The sequence below is a fragment of the Hoplias malabaricus genome, chromosome 3 (genome assembly GCF_029633855.1).
Source record: "Hoplias malabaricus isolate fHopMal1 chromosome 3, fHopMal1.hap1, whole genome shotgun sequence".
In the NCBI taxonomy this organism is placed as follows: Eukaryota; Metazoa; Chordata; class Actinopteri; order Characiformes; family Erythrinidae; genus Hoplias; species Hoplias malabaricus.
The window spans coordinates 7,576,932-7,591,084 of record NC_089802.1 but is presented as its reverse complement, the minus strand read 5'-3'; positions in this window follow the sequence as shown (position 1 = coordinate 7,591,084).

Here is a 14,153-nt window from a genome sequence, read left to right as displayed (position 1 = left end):
TGTATGACATACTATTATCACTCAGATGTTGGCCGGCTTAGATTTGCATTTCAGATTAAATGGATTAAGCGGCAAAGATGACGATGATGATAACAGCACAAAAACTACATGAGCAAGTCTGAGGCAGACATCATTTAGAGAGAATCAGGTGTGAGTCAGACTTATTTCAGCAAATATTTCCTTTAAAGATATACTTTTTTTTATTATTCAGTGTGGTTTGATGTGAAATGATCTATTGTTGATAGAAGATCTGTATAAAAGGGAATGTTATGCACTGTGATATTTACAACAAAACTATAGCCATGATTTTACTTGTACATGGTTCTTGTAATGTGGAAAATAAAGATTCCTTACATTACCTTACATTATTAGAGGCTATAAACTGGATGTCTGGTTCTGCTTCCAATCAGCACTGCTGTTAAACAACTCTGACTCACTCTGAAAGGCTTTGTTTACAGCTTAAGTAAAGTAAAAAGTGTATATATATATATATATATATATATATATATATATATATATATATATATATATATATGACATCAACAAAAACCAAGGAACCTACTGCTCTGATTGTGTCGTCACTATCAAATGCCTACCAAAATATGTGTGTACAAATACTCTTATCTCCCCAAACACGTATGTGTGTGTCTCAGGCATGTATGCGACATGCTTCCATATGTGTGTCCTGGTTACTGTAATAATGTGTGTTTGCATTAGGCCGTATAAGAAACACAGTTATTGAAGTTATGTAGTAACATAATTTTGGGAGTAGGACCACGCCCGAACTCCTCCTTTCAGCTCTATACATACCCCGCAAATTCACGTCATATCCATGTCGGACAAACTTGCTCTCTTCTTGGGCATTGCCTTGGACCAGCCCCCCAACTCAGCTCTCAGGCACTTAACGCCACCTTAAATTCAATTCACCCTCTCACATGCAGCCACACTGCTCTCGGCTTCTAACTTTCCAGCTCATGCCACAGAGGACCTTCATCTTTCATCTCTCTGCTAGCGACTGCACCTCACACTGCCTCTTATGGTACTGTTCGCACTGTTCAATTCCTCCAGCCTCTGTGGGCCTTCAACCTGACCTCTTATCTTAGCAACCATGCTACTCCTAGCCCCTAAGTTCCAGCTTATGCTCCCTCCTCAGGTGTTACCTTGGACCAGCACTCAGGCACTTAATGCCACATCCAATTTAATTCACCCTCTGACATGCTGCCTCTTCTCTGGCACCTGTTTTTCATCACCATCTGGGCATCTTCACTATCTTTGAGTCAACTTTCCACCTTGCCCCCTTGCTTGAGCTCCACAGCACCTTTTGGATTTTGTCTCTTTCAGAGTTTGCTCCTGTGTGACAAACTGTCTTCTCTCTGTCTCACCGTTCCTGCGGTGCTGACCCTTTTTGGGCTTCTTATCTGGCCTCATCTGTCATTCCTCTAGATCACCCTTCCGTTCTCAATTCCCTCTATGCCATTAGAAAGGCACCATCATGGCACACCTGCCAATGAAGGACATCTCGCTTTATTACTGCTGCCCCTCTGTAGCACTTGACTTCAAGGCTGCTACTAATCGACTTTCCACCTATTGTTGCCAGCCTGAGACACCTCACATTTATCCAACCACCATCAATCACACTGAAGCAGAAACTGGACTTAGCAACACTGTCCAGTGCATCCAGTCTGATGCACTATCACAGTGGCCCCAGATTAATGTCACTATTATTGTTATAATGTAGCTTCATGGCATTTAGCTGGTAATGCTTTAAAATTCTACCAGTAGTTGATCAATTTCTGCCGACGTGATGATCTTGGCCATCTTAAGACCAACTCTGACTCTTATCGCATTGCGCAATCATTACCCCTTTACCGCTGCGGCATTTAAATACTCAAATTACCAATCACACTAGAGTTTCTGTCATCATCATAATCAATAAAGGACATTCAATTTACTCAACCTAATGATATTCCTCTACCGTTTCACATAGCACTCAGTCATGCACCAGTTTATTACCAGGTAATTCATTCATAGACTCACTAACCCCTTTCATTCACCTCCACACGATCCAGGACACCAATCAAACCCTCGACCAGAGAACCTGAACCTGTCCATTCTGTAGCACTTACCGACCAGCATTCATGTAAATGTTTGGGGGTCCGGCTTCATACGCATTCATAAGGCACCCTGAACTCCTCCCCAAAGGCTTCTGAGTTCACCTCCCCGTTTCAGCCTCTCCGGGCGTGGTCCGTACTAGCAAATCTGTTTACGTGTAGCATTCTGTAATAGCCTCATTCCCCATCTCAGTGTTTATGTCACTCTCTGTGTGTGGGGATGCGTGTGCATAAGTATTTATGTGTGTGTGTGTGATTTTTTATACTCAGGGTCATAGGGGTCTCACCTCTCTCACTTGAGCCTCTTCCACACACGCTCACACTCATCACTCTCGCGCTCCTTACAGAAAACAAACATTTATCCTTCGCTGCTCTTCACTCCACGAGAGCTGGGCTTTTAAGTGTCCAGACGCTCTGAAATAATGATGGCTGCCGGCTGCTCTTTCATTTCTTTCCAAAGCACAGCCTCACCCTCCACAGAAAGAACCTAAAGCAGGGATAATGGCTGGAAAATATAAATAAAATATAGAAAACTATAGTGGATATACAGCCTGAATAAAGGGTAGAAACGATGTATCCGTTATAGAGCAGGAATAACGACTGGAAAATATGTATCCAATATAGAGACCTATACAGCTGGAAAGTATGTATTTAGTATAGAGCACTGTACTTAATATACAGTAGGGGTGATGGCTGGAAAATGTATATTAATAATAGTGCACTATAATTGAATCTGACCTGTTCTTAATGTTGCCCTACTGCCTTATTTTGGACTATGTTCAAAACTGTGCCCTATTTCCTATTTAGTGCACTATTTCCTCTCCCACTCCAACTGCTACACAGTGATCCCCTTGAGCTTATATCTCAAAATGGTCAACCCCTTTAAAGAAAGAAAAAAAAAAACAGCCCTTCACCTTGTATAACCTACTCAGAAAGTTGGGGTGATGTGCTCAACTCTGAGCTCAGTGCATGGCACAAAAACATTACAGCTACGGCCCCAGTGAGCAGTAATAAAGCAGAGTGCCATTATTTTCAAATGAATTAGCTAGTGTGTATTCAGCACTCATATCAGTGGCTTGTTTTCTTATCCATCCATTTGTCCAGCTATTCATCTATCCATCCATTCAAGTATATCCCTCTCACATGTCCCTCTGCTCCAGTCAGCTCAGTATCTGCTGGTCCACTCTGGACTGAGACTACAGTCTCTGTAGCTTTGAGAGAGAGAGAGAGAGAGAGAGAGAGAGAGAGAGAGAGAGAGAGAGAGAGAGAGAGAGAGAGAGGCCAAAAAAATATGGTATAAAGTTTTAAAGACGAGGGAGGGAGAGAATAAAGGGTGAGGATGGAGGAAAAGGCAGAGAGAGTAGCACACGTGCCACGACTCCTCATGACTGCACACAGGAACCCGGGGGAGGCGAGAGATTCAGGGAAATGTCACACATCAAGGTTGAGAGAAAGAGAGAGAGAGAGAGAGGGGGTTGATGGGATGGTGAGAGGCATTGTGGAAGATGAGCATGGTGGAGTAATAAGCATAGGAAAGTTAGGCAGTTTGTTGCATCAGTCTCAGCCGTCTAAAATTCAGGCGTATTGTTCACTTATCAGTCATTAGACCTATTACTAATTCTATATATTATTAAATGTGGAACAGATGTGGCTTCAAAGCTGCATTGGATGATGCTCTCTTTAGCTTCCTCTGCCTTTTAGAGCACACGCGTGTGCAGTTACTTTATAATTCATGTCATGTTGCTTGTATATTCTACACTGCATTATTACAGTTCAAACGCCGTCTGCCTGTGTGTGTGCTCTACTGGGCTATTTTTAATAGGTGTAGGACCATTTTGGGTAATTATTTGACAGAAAAACCATTAAAGATGGCGGGAAATCAATAAGCTGTAAAAGTAAACTTTACAAACAATCAGTGACTAAAGAAGCAAGCACCGAAATTCAATAAAACTTTGATTACTGAGAAGTTTGGAAAGTTCATTCATTCATTCATTGTCTGTAGCCAGTTATCCAGGGTATTCAGGGTTGCGGTGGGTCCGGAGCCCACTGAGTACAAGGCCCCAAGCTCATTCATTTAATTTATCTGAGTTTTAACTAACTAAATATTTGAAGGGGCGGCATGGTGGCGCAGCAGGTAGTGTCGCAGTCACACAGCTCTAGGATCCTGGTGTGGTGGGTTCGAGTCCTGGGTGACTGTCTGCGAGGTGTGTTCTCCCTGTGTCTGCATGGGTTTCCTCCGGTGACTGTCTGTGAGGAGTGTGGTGTGTTCTCCCTGTGTCTGCGTGGGTTTCCTCCGGGTGACTGTCTGTGAGGAGTGTGGTGTGTTCTTCCTGTGTCCACGTAGGTTTCTTCCTGGTGGCTGTCTGTGAGGAGTGTGGCATGTTCTCCCTGCGTCTGCGTGGGTTTCCTCCAGGTGACTGTCTGTGAGGAGTGTGGTGTGTTCTCCCTGTGTCTGCGTGGGTTTCCTCCGGGTGACTGTCTGTGAGGAGTGTGGTGTGTTCTTCCTGTGTCCACGTAGGTTTCCTCCGGGTGACTGTCTGTGAGGAGTGTGGCGTGTTCTCCCTGTGTCTGCGTGGGTTTCCTCCGGGTGACTGTCTGTGAGGAGTGTGGTGTGTTCTCCCTGTGTCCACGTGGGTTTCCTCCAGGTGCTCCGGTTTCCTCCCACAGTCTAAAAACACACGTTGGTAGGTGGATTGGCAACTCAAAAGTGTGCGTAGGTGTGAATGTGTGTATGTTGCCCTCCAGGGTGTGTTCCTACCTTGCGCTTAGTGATTCCGGGTAGGCTCCTGACCCACCGCAACACTGAACTTGATACGTAGACAAAGAATGAATGAATGATTGAATAATTATTTGAATGATTTTTTGCAGGGTTTTCTACAAACATTTGTTTTAATCACATTCTTGCAATTTATGACCATCTCTATGAAATTTTGGCATAAGTTCTTATGGTATGAGACTAATGGGTGAGCTGCACACACTGTTCCTCTTGGCAGTAGTTTCTTTGCATGTTGTGTTATTACATAACTGGAACAAGAATAATCACAACAAATATCCAATGCTAATTAAAAGAGCACAGACTGAAGACAATCTTCTGGCTGCTCTCCAGTCTTTGTATGGATTTGTTACATTCCATCAGCATTATTTTTGGTTTAATTAACTAAGGATTAATTAAATACAATCAGCACTGAATAGTAACTGTAAATATTAGCCTTTTCTGAGTACATTTTTGGAAAGGATTTGGAAAACCCAATTCAATCACACATCAGATCAGATCAGAATATAAATATGTGTACTTTATTATTAATGCTTCTGAGCCAATAAACACTTCTTGCACACACAACAGTATTTATAAACACCTTTACAAGTTCCGTTAACCCATGCCCAAACATGCGTGATTTCCACAACTCCATGAAATGCACGGAAGTGATCTGGCCACTACACTATCAATAAAGTTAAGATAAATTTACACTGATGATCAGTGATGGACAGCATCCTGCAAAACAGAACATATACTGCCTTCCCACTGAAGCTTTGTTCTGTTGCGTTTATCTGAAATGGTGAGGAATTTGCACATTACAGTAAACAACTATTACAACAGCACCCTCATTAAAATTTTGTTAAAAGTGAGTGCATAAAATTCTTGAAGCATTAACTCCTTCTGCGGAGTTTACGGGGTTAAAACAGCTTTCAACTCGGAAAGCAGCAGTGAGCTGAATGCAAAAACCCAGAATGCATCAGCTCTCCAAAGGCATATGCATAAAGCAGGGCACGCTGTCAGCAAGTGTCAGAGCTCAGTTGTAACTCAGTGACAGACGTGAGGGTGAGGAAGACAGAGAATGTGATTAGCGGCTCTTCAGCTGCAATACACTGCATTTCAGTGGAGGTAACTGAACCTCTGCCTCTGGAGCTCGTCTGGAGGGCCGAATGAGTCCTCCAGCCACCTGAGGCCAGATAGCCAAGTCTCCATCAGAGCAAAACAGGTCAAGATCTGCTTAGCTTTTACCTGCATACAAAACAGCAAACAAAGAGAAAGCACAGCATGTGAGCATTAAGGAAATAGACCCAGTCTACCTGCTGGAGGATTAGACTCTGTTCTAATCCCCCTGGAGCTTTATAGCAGACTATCAGAGGCTAAGAAATAATGTCCTGTTGGACATGCAACCCACTGGGGAATATTAATAACAGAAACATAGACACAATCCAGGGATTAGCCAGTCAAAAGCCCTAAAAGAGATTCAGTACAGATCAGGCCAAAGAAAGAAATGAAATATATATATACCTCCCCAAATGGAGATCAGTGCTGTAAATAATGACCACCTCCTGTTGACTCATCACATCTGAAAATGGCTTGTTTTGCATTTTGAACAAGTTTTACGCTGTTAATAAATTAAAACCATGTTTATTATTAAAAATATATATATATCAGCCATAGAAAAGGACAAATAGAGATGCTTTAATTAAACAAAAAAACAATATAAAAAACATTCATTCATTATCTGTAAGCGCTTATCCAGTTCAGGGAACTGGATAAGCGGTGGGTCCAGAGCCTACCTGGAATTATTGGGCGCAAGGCAGGAATACACCCTGGAGGGGGCGCCAGTCCTTCACAGGGCAACACACACACACACACACATTCATTCACACACACTTTTGAGTCGCCAATCCACCTACCAACGTGTGTTTTTGGACTGTGGGAGGAAACCGGAGCACCCGGAGGAAACCCACGCAGACACGGGGAGAACTCACCAACTCCTCACAGACAGTCACCTGGAGTGGGAATCGAACCCACAACCTCCAGGCCCCTGGAGCTGTGTGACTGCGACACCTACCTGCTGCACCACCGTGCATATAAAAAACAAACAAACAAAAATGATCGTTGCATGTGTTTTCATAGGCTCCACATTATTGACAAGAAGCCGTGGTCTGACATTCAAGTATATTACACATGTTTATATATTAATGTAAGGTCTCAGTTCAGTCAATAAATGTCAATACTTCAACAAAAACAATAACTCCACAGCCAGTCATTAGACTTATTATTATTCCTATATATTATTAAACGTGGAATTGATGTGGCTTCAAAACTGCACTGGATGATGCTCTCTTTAGCTTCCTCTGCCTTTTAGAGCACAAGCATGTGCAGTTACTTTATAATTCATGTCATGTTGCTAGTATATTCTACACTGCATTATTACAGTTCAAACGTTGTCTTTGGAAGCAGGAACAATGGGCATATGTAAGGATCTCGTTGTAAGGACCACTTTATCGAGCACTCATGAGACCAAATCCTTATAACCATCCCAATTTAGCCCTAGTCAATATCAGTCGGATCTTAAGCTCTCTTATTTTTCTTGATTCCACCATCAACTTCAAAATTTGCTTGATCACTGGCTGCATTATACAGGGTGAGTCAAAATACCACCTTCCCATTGGAAAAATTTGCCCATGATCCAATATGGCGGCTTTCAAGATGGCAGCCATGTTACAGACATAGCTTAAAAGATAGGCCCCGCTCACTTCCTGGGGTATTCAGATTAAAGGGTGTCTTTTGACTTTTGACACTCCTGTATTTTTATCACTTAGTCACTCAGTGACCCCAAGATCACTGTCAAAAGAGCAGTGACATTTTTCCATTTCTAACACTTTTGTTCAACAAAAAGAAGACCACGAGGATCTATCTACATAGAAACTGCAGAGGAATCCCTGCTGAGTAAAATACAACAAGCTAAATAATTGTATCCAATCAAAATCAGCTCAAATACACATGCATTTTTAAAGCAAAGGTATTCCCCACTGACTCTTGACTGACACAAGGGTCAGGTCAAAGGGTCAGCCATGTTACAACACCTCTGAGTTAAGTGCAGTCAGTGTCAGAGGGTGGAATGCGTGTTCACTGATTCACAACTCATTTACACTTAGCATTGCTGGATAATGGACGTGGGGCACGTGGGTAGCATTACGGAGTTCTGTGCATGGGTTTGGAGCTCTGGGTGCTGAGGTTTGTGAGTATTTAGAGTCTGGAGAACAGGTGTAGAATGTAGTTTCGTAGAAATGAACAGTTTTTCCCTATCTTACACTTATAAAGGACAGTGGTATTAAATGATGAGCTGAAGCTGGTGTGTTAAAATGGGCTTTGGGTTTCAAGGGTTTTTTATTATTATTATTTTCTTTATTATTTATTTTAAAAAGAGGGTTAATTCTTTTAACTCTCATAATGACATACATACAGTATATATGTATATATTTAATATATATTTAAACCTTGTGCACCACAGCTCATCCAAGTTTTATAAACAGCATTTTTATTTATTTATATTTTTTGATTTGACGAATAAAGAGTCAGAAAAGAGATTTCAAAAATCTGAACAGATACACAGTGCATGATTTATTAATAAGGCATTTGTTATGTTAAATGATTTGTTATATGCATTTGAAACATAAAAACCAAGCCCCTCTGCATGAAGACAGGTTGTTCTAAATCAGCTGCGCGATGGTAAAATAAGTGCTCTCTGCTTTTGTGTTTTAATTATTGTACATGTCACAGGAAGAGCCAAAAGGCAGAGAAGAAAGCAGATAAATAGGAAGGAAGCTGTAATGAGTTTGTATAGTGTAACGAGAGAAGAGTGAGCATAGGACTCAGGGGGCAGTAAGGCTCTTAATTACTGTCATCAATACAGCCTTTGTTAGAGTTAGGCAGTGCGCATTCACCTCTAAAGACAGATGCTCCCCTCAGGCCAGACAGCACGCCACTGAGAGACAAGCAGATAAAACATAATCATCCTCCACCCAACACAAACCCATACTCCCAATGATTATTATTCATGCACTTACTCTCTACACAATGATCTCTGCAGCACAGTCACATAACAAGGACTAAATCACTAAGCACATCAGGTACCGACTAGAAAAATAACAAGCTGCGAGCAAAGGCAAAGTAGACCATCCATGTAAACATGTATCTCCAGAAACGTTGCTTTACAGGAGAAGGCAGAAACATGTTTAATGCATGTTAATATAAAGAGCTTTAATTCCAATTCTAACGTTTTTATTGGTGCAGCCATTAGGGATTTTGTAGAGACATAATGTAAAATATAACAAATGGCAAAAACTAATATACAAGACTTTTTTCTAACAACAAAAAAAACTGCTGATGGAGTCTTGCATAAACAAGAGCCAGGGCAATAAAAATCTCTTATACACTGGCTGGATATTGATGTTTATAATAAAGTAGAGACCCTGGAGCTTCTGTTCTCTCTAAACTGGGCTCTATAGCACAATGCAAGCTAATTAGGCCCGCAGATAAGAAAGGAATGAAACCCAGCAATTAGAACTGCATTTACAGGGACAGATGTGATGTGAGTTTCAAATCGATTTCTACGTCAGGACTGACCACGTCTAACTGCAGAAGTAGAAGCTTGTAATTATGAGCATATGAAAGACTGATAAAAGACAGTTTGTGTCTTTTTTTATCATCTAATTATCATCTTTTACCACTGTGGATGACTAAGGCTAAGGCTAAAGCAAACAGAAATCAGCCCTCGACTAATGACACTGAGGGTGAAGATATATGCTCACAGTTTGTGCAATATTCACAGAAAAGCAGGAAATGAAGTGTTGGGTAAAGACGTATATAGCCCCAGTGTGTGCGGTGGAACTGCAGTTTGCATTACAACATCACTAATGTCAAAGCCATCAAACCCTCACAGCCATGTTTCAAAACCTAGTTCAAAGACTTACTGGAAGCTTAGAGGCTGTTGCTAAAGGGACATCCACTCTTTCAACAGCAGTGGTTTGAGAAGGAATGAGTTGGTGTTCTAATAAAGTTATTTTTTGTAAAACACAAGAATAATGTCATTTAAATGTAATCACATTTCATTAATTAAGCACAATATTTTCTTTGGAAACGTGGTGCTGTGGAATAAGTGTCAGGCTCGTGGGTTGCGGACTGACTGAGGCGGACGCACTTGCTAAAACACAGGGAGTTTAATTGAACAAAAGATATAACAAAACAAAGACAGGCCACAGTAGAAACAACACAACACGAAATGAAACGAAACTATCACAGAGACAGACTAGACTGGGGAACAAAACGATGATCGGAAACGAGACAATATCGGATAAGAAATGACCAAGGTGAAATGTCCAACAAACAGGAGAGACACAAGGGAACTTAAATACAAGACACAGACAAGATACACCTGGACAGCTAACGAGGGGGCAGAGTAACAAATGACACAGACGAGGAGGAGGAGGAGGAGGAGGAACAAAGGTGAGACTAGAATAACAACAAACATAGCCATGTGCTAACAGAGGACATGGCCGGGGAAAACAGACTTGACGAGACGAGGGTGTGACAATAAGAACACATTGGTGAATGTAGCTTTATGAGCCTCTTAATGACATTAAACATTGTGTGTCAGAGGAAGAAGAATACTATACCACTTTAGGGAACCTAGAGGGTGAGTAATTGAGAAGACTGCAGTAGAAACTCATCACACGTTTTTTTTTTATAACAAAGATTTGGCCTCATGTCCACATGAAAATGTTGTTAGGTCACTGAAAACAGAGGTTTCAAAAATGCTCTCCAAAACTGACATTTTTGAAATCACTGTTGTAAGTGTTCCCGTGTGGACGAGGAAAACACATCTTTTCAGAAATACTGATGTCACATGGCGTGCCTGTCTCTGGCTGAAATTCAAACAGCTCCTCACTCCCTAGTGAATTACATAAGTCAAAAAACTAAACTGTATACACTGAGATTTCACTAGAGTTCAGATTCCCACATATGAATAAATATAAATAATGTTGTATTAGAAATATATAATGCACTATTAAGATCCAGATGCAGTATTTTCATGACTTGGCTAGTGCACTACATAGGGATTATGGAGAGATTTGGGATTAATCCGTTGTATTTCTCTCAGGCTTTGTATTGCTTTGATTTCTCACTTACACACTGGCAGGGTAAAGCAACTATTTTCATATTTGAATGGACAAAGGTATATCTGAATCCATGTGGACGGTTTCTGAGACCAGTTCTCTGCCTTCTTTGCCTCCTCAAGGAAAGCAATCACTCAGTTTAGCGCTGCAAATCTTTCAACCCTTCCACTTCAAACACTCAGGTGTCACCAACCCACTGATCACCTTTAACAGACCACCAGCTCAGCGGACAGCGGAAGGCCCAGACAGGCTTAAGAGCACAGAACCCATGTATTTACTGCCTGACCAGTTCTGCTGAGACACTGAAAAAGGGCGTTTGGACATAATGCATACAATGACTTTATGTAGTGAAAGCACCACAGCATCAGGGAGATGATAATGTAAGAGAGTTTCATTTCTGAATCTAACAAGCTTGTAATCTTCTTCACTCCCTCTAACACTGCAGTGTACACACGTACACCCGCCTACTCACAAACACAAACTCTTTGTGTGAACGAGTGTATACTGCTTTTAACCTTGGTGTTATGCTCAAAGGTCTCACAGAAGGCCAACATCTCAAGTGTGTGAATTGAGCCCAACCAAACAGATCAAGCAAATAGAGCACACGAAAAAAACCATGCTCCACTTTCCCCCATACCACTCTGAATAAGATCACTTGAACCACAATGCTTCTGCTCAACACATAACAAGCATCTGCTTGTGTTATTTTTCCCTTCTGACTTTCCTTAGTCCCTTTCTACTCTCCAAAGGTGGAAGGGATTTGACATGGAGAAAAAGTCATTTTTTAACGCTGCATTAGAACAGCACTGAAGAGAAGAGAATATAAGCTCTGTCTGCAAGCTTACCTGGGGAAATTTAATTTTATCATTGCCTATGTTCACCTGATTTGTTCAGTGCTGTTCTTTGATGCCACACTGTGTCACACTGTCGGAGATTCTAAGCACTTGGCTGATAATTAGCTGCAGAAAGAGAGCAGGAAAAAGGACCTGCTTATTCAAAAAACTTAAAAACTTTAATGAAACAACCACAAAGCCAAGGCCATACAGTGCAGATCCCAGGCCACTTTGGTGGAGTGTAAGCGTTGCTGTAGTTTGCATCAGTTTGGTCCTCTTTGATGGTGCCCTGTATTTATGATATGGTGATTAGTTGTAGCAATAGGGCAACAGGAGCCGAATCTTTGTAAAGCCAGTATTGCACTGTTAGCACACGCACATGCACACACACAAGAAATGAACAAGCTTTGATGCACAAACTACACTCCAGCAGAATTCTGGAAACTTTAATCAAACAGAATACAAAATGCCATAGAACACAGAGCAGGCCGTGTTTAAAAAAAAAGCTAGAAAATAATTTCCTGTCTTGACACTAAGCCCACTGGAAATCTGGGCTTATCTGAGTTAAAGTATTGAAATCAATTAGACATGTTACACAACTACCGTGAAAGCAGATAAAATTAATCACGTACAGCTTTACTAAATTCCTCAGATTGTTTTCAGAATAAGGATCCACATGCCTTTCAGACAAGCACAAGCCACACTCAATTCAGTAGAAAGAACACAGTAGAACAAAGCTGCAGTGAGAACAGCACATGCAGTAAATCAGTCAGAAATACAAGGTTAAGACAGGGAAGAAACATATTACTAAGAGACTGTTTTCCTATAACACATAATATCCCATCATCAGGAGAGTGGCTATGTGTGGACTTTACTCCTAAAGCTGAGAACGTTTTGGATTAAACTATTAAATTATCCCCGGTAAGACATAAGTGGGCTCTAAGGAAAGCTTCTTTTTGGGTGAATCGCATTTTACCCTTTAGCTCTAACACTTAGCTTTAACCCTCCATTTCCCCTAAGAATAGGGGTGTCTCGGTTCTCATTGGGAAAGAGAGTGCTAAATACCCCTTGAACAGAGATTTTTCAGGGGCAAAATTCAAAGAAAGGGCTATGCATGCCTTGTGAATGTGAACTAGCAGCAAAAAGGTCCAACTGATAAAACAGTGCTGTAAATAATTCACAGCCTCGTTTATTTTCAGTAACACCTCGCTCTGTTGTTCTGAATTTAATAATCTGGAGATTTTGCCTGTTTTCATGTTGTGCAGGTGTAATTTACTCATCAGAAAGTCAGTAACGGTGAGATGTGTCCCTGTATTTGTGTCTTTATAGGGACAGACAAGATGACTTTCTGTTTGTTAAATATATTTTAGAAAACAAAAGGCTGGGTCTCAGAAACATTCCTCAAACATAAAGAAGAGACTATGACAAATATTACCTCCGCAGTTTTCAACACATTTCTGTTAGAGGCTCCAGTAAAACACTGAGCTGCTCACCGTGGTGGACGGTGGACCTACAGTGCTGAAGCAGCGCAATTCTGTCCCAATTCAGCTCTCAACTCTCTGACCCCTTGAACACTTGGACTGTTTCTCAACACAAAGTACATCTATTTCGAACTGCCGTACTTGGTAGTACAAACTTGGTGAGTGGTCGTTATGTAATTGGACCGCCAGTGTACTTCATGAGTCACTGTCTCTGTGGTGCGAAAAAAATGAATAGCGCCAAGGTTGGTGCGAAATGCATTCTGAGATATCTGAATCTCACAAGTCTACAGATGTCCCAGTGCATCCTCGATAGTATGGGAGGAGCAAGAAAACATCCAGTTATTTGAACTGTACTGGGCTAGATGTGGACACAAGCACAGACAAGAACACGTGTTGAGAAATGGCACATTGTTAGGTCCAGGGAAAAGAGGACCTCTGCTCACTGGTATGTGGAATGTGAAATATGGCTGAACTAACAACAGACAGTGAAGTGGCACCGCTTTCTCTCTGTGAAATACGACTGAATTAACAATTCCTACTCATGCATGTGTTTCAACATTAGGTGTCAGTCAGTAAGTGCAAATGCCTCTTCTATGCCGGCCCAGTAGGCGGTCCTACAAAAAAAATCACATTGTAAGATTTTATGTCTGTGTGTTTCGGGCTGGATGTCATTTTCATGCTGGAATACCCAGCCACGACCCATCTTCAATGCTCTTACTGAAGGAAGTTGTTCTGTCCCCTATGCAGAAAAGCACCCTCAAGGTATGATGTTTCCACCCAAAGCTTCA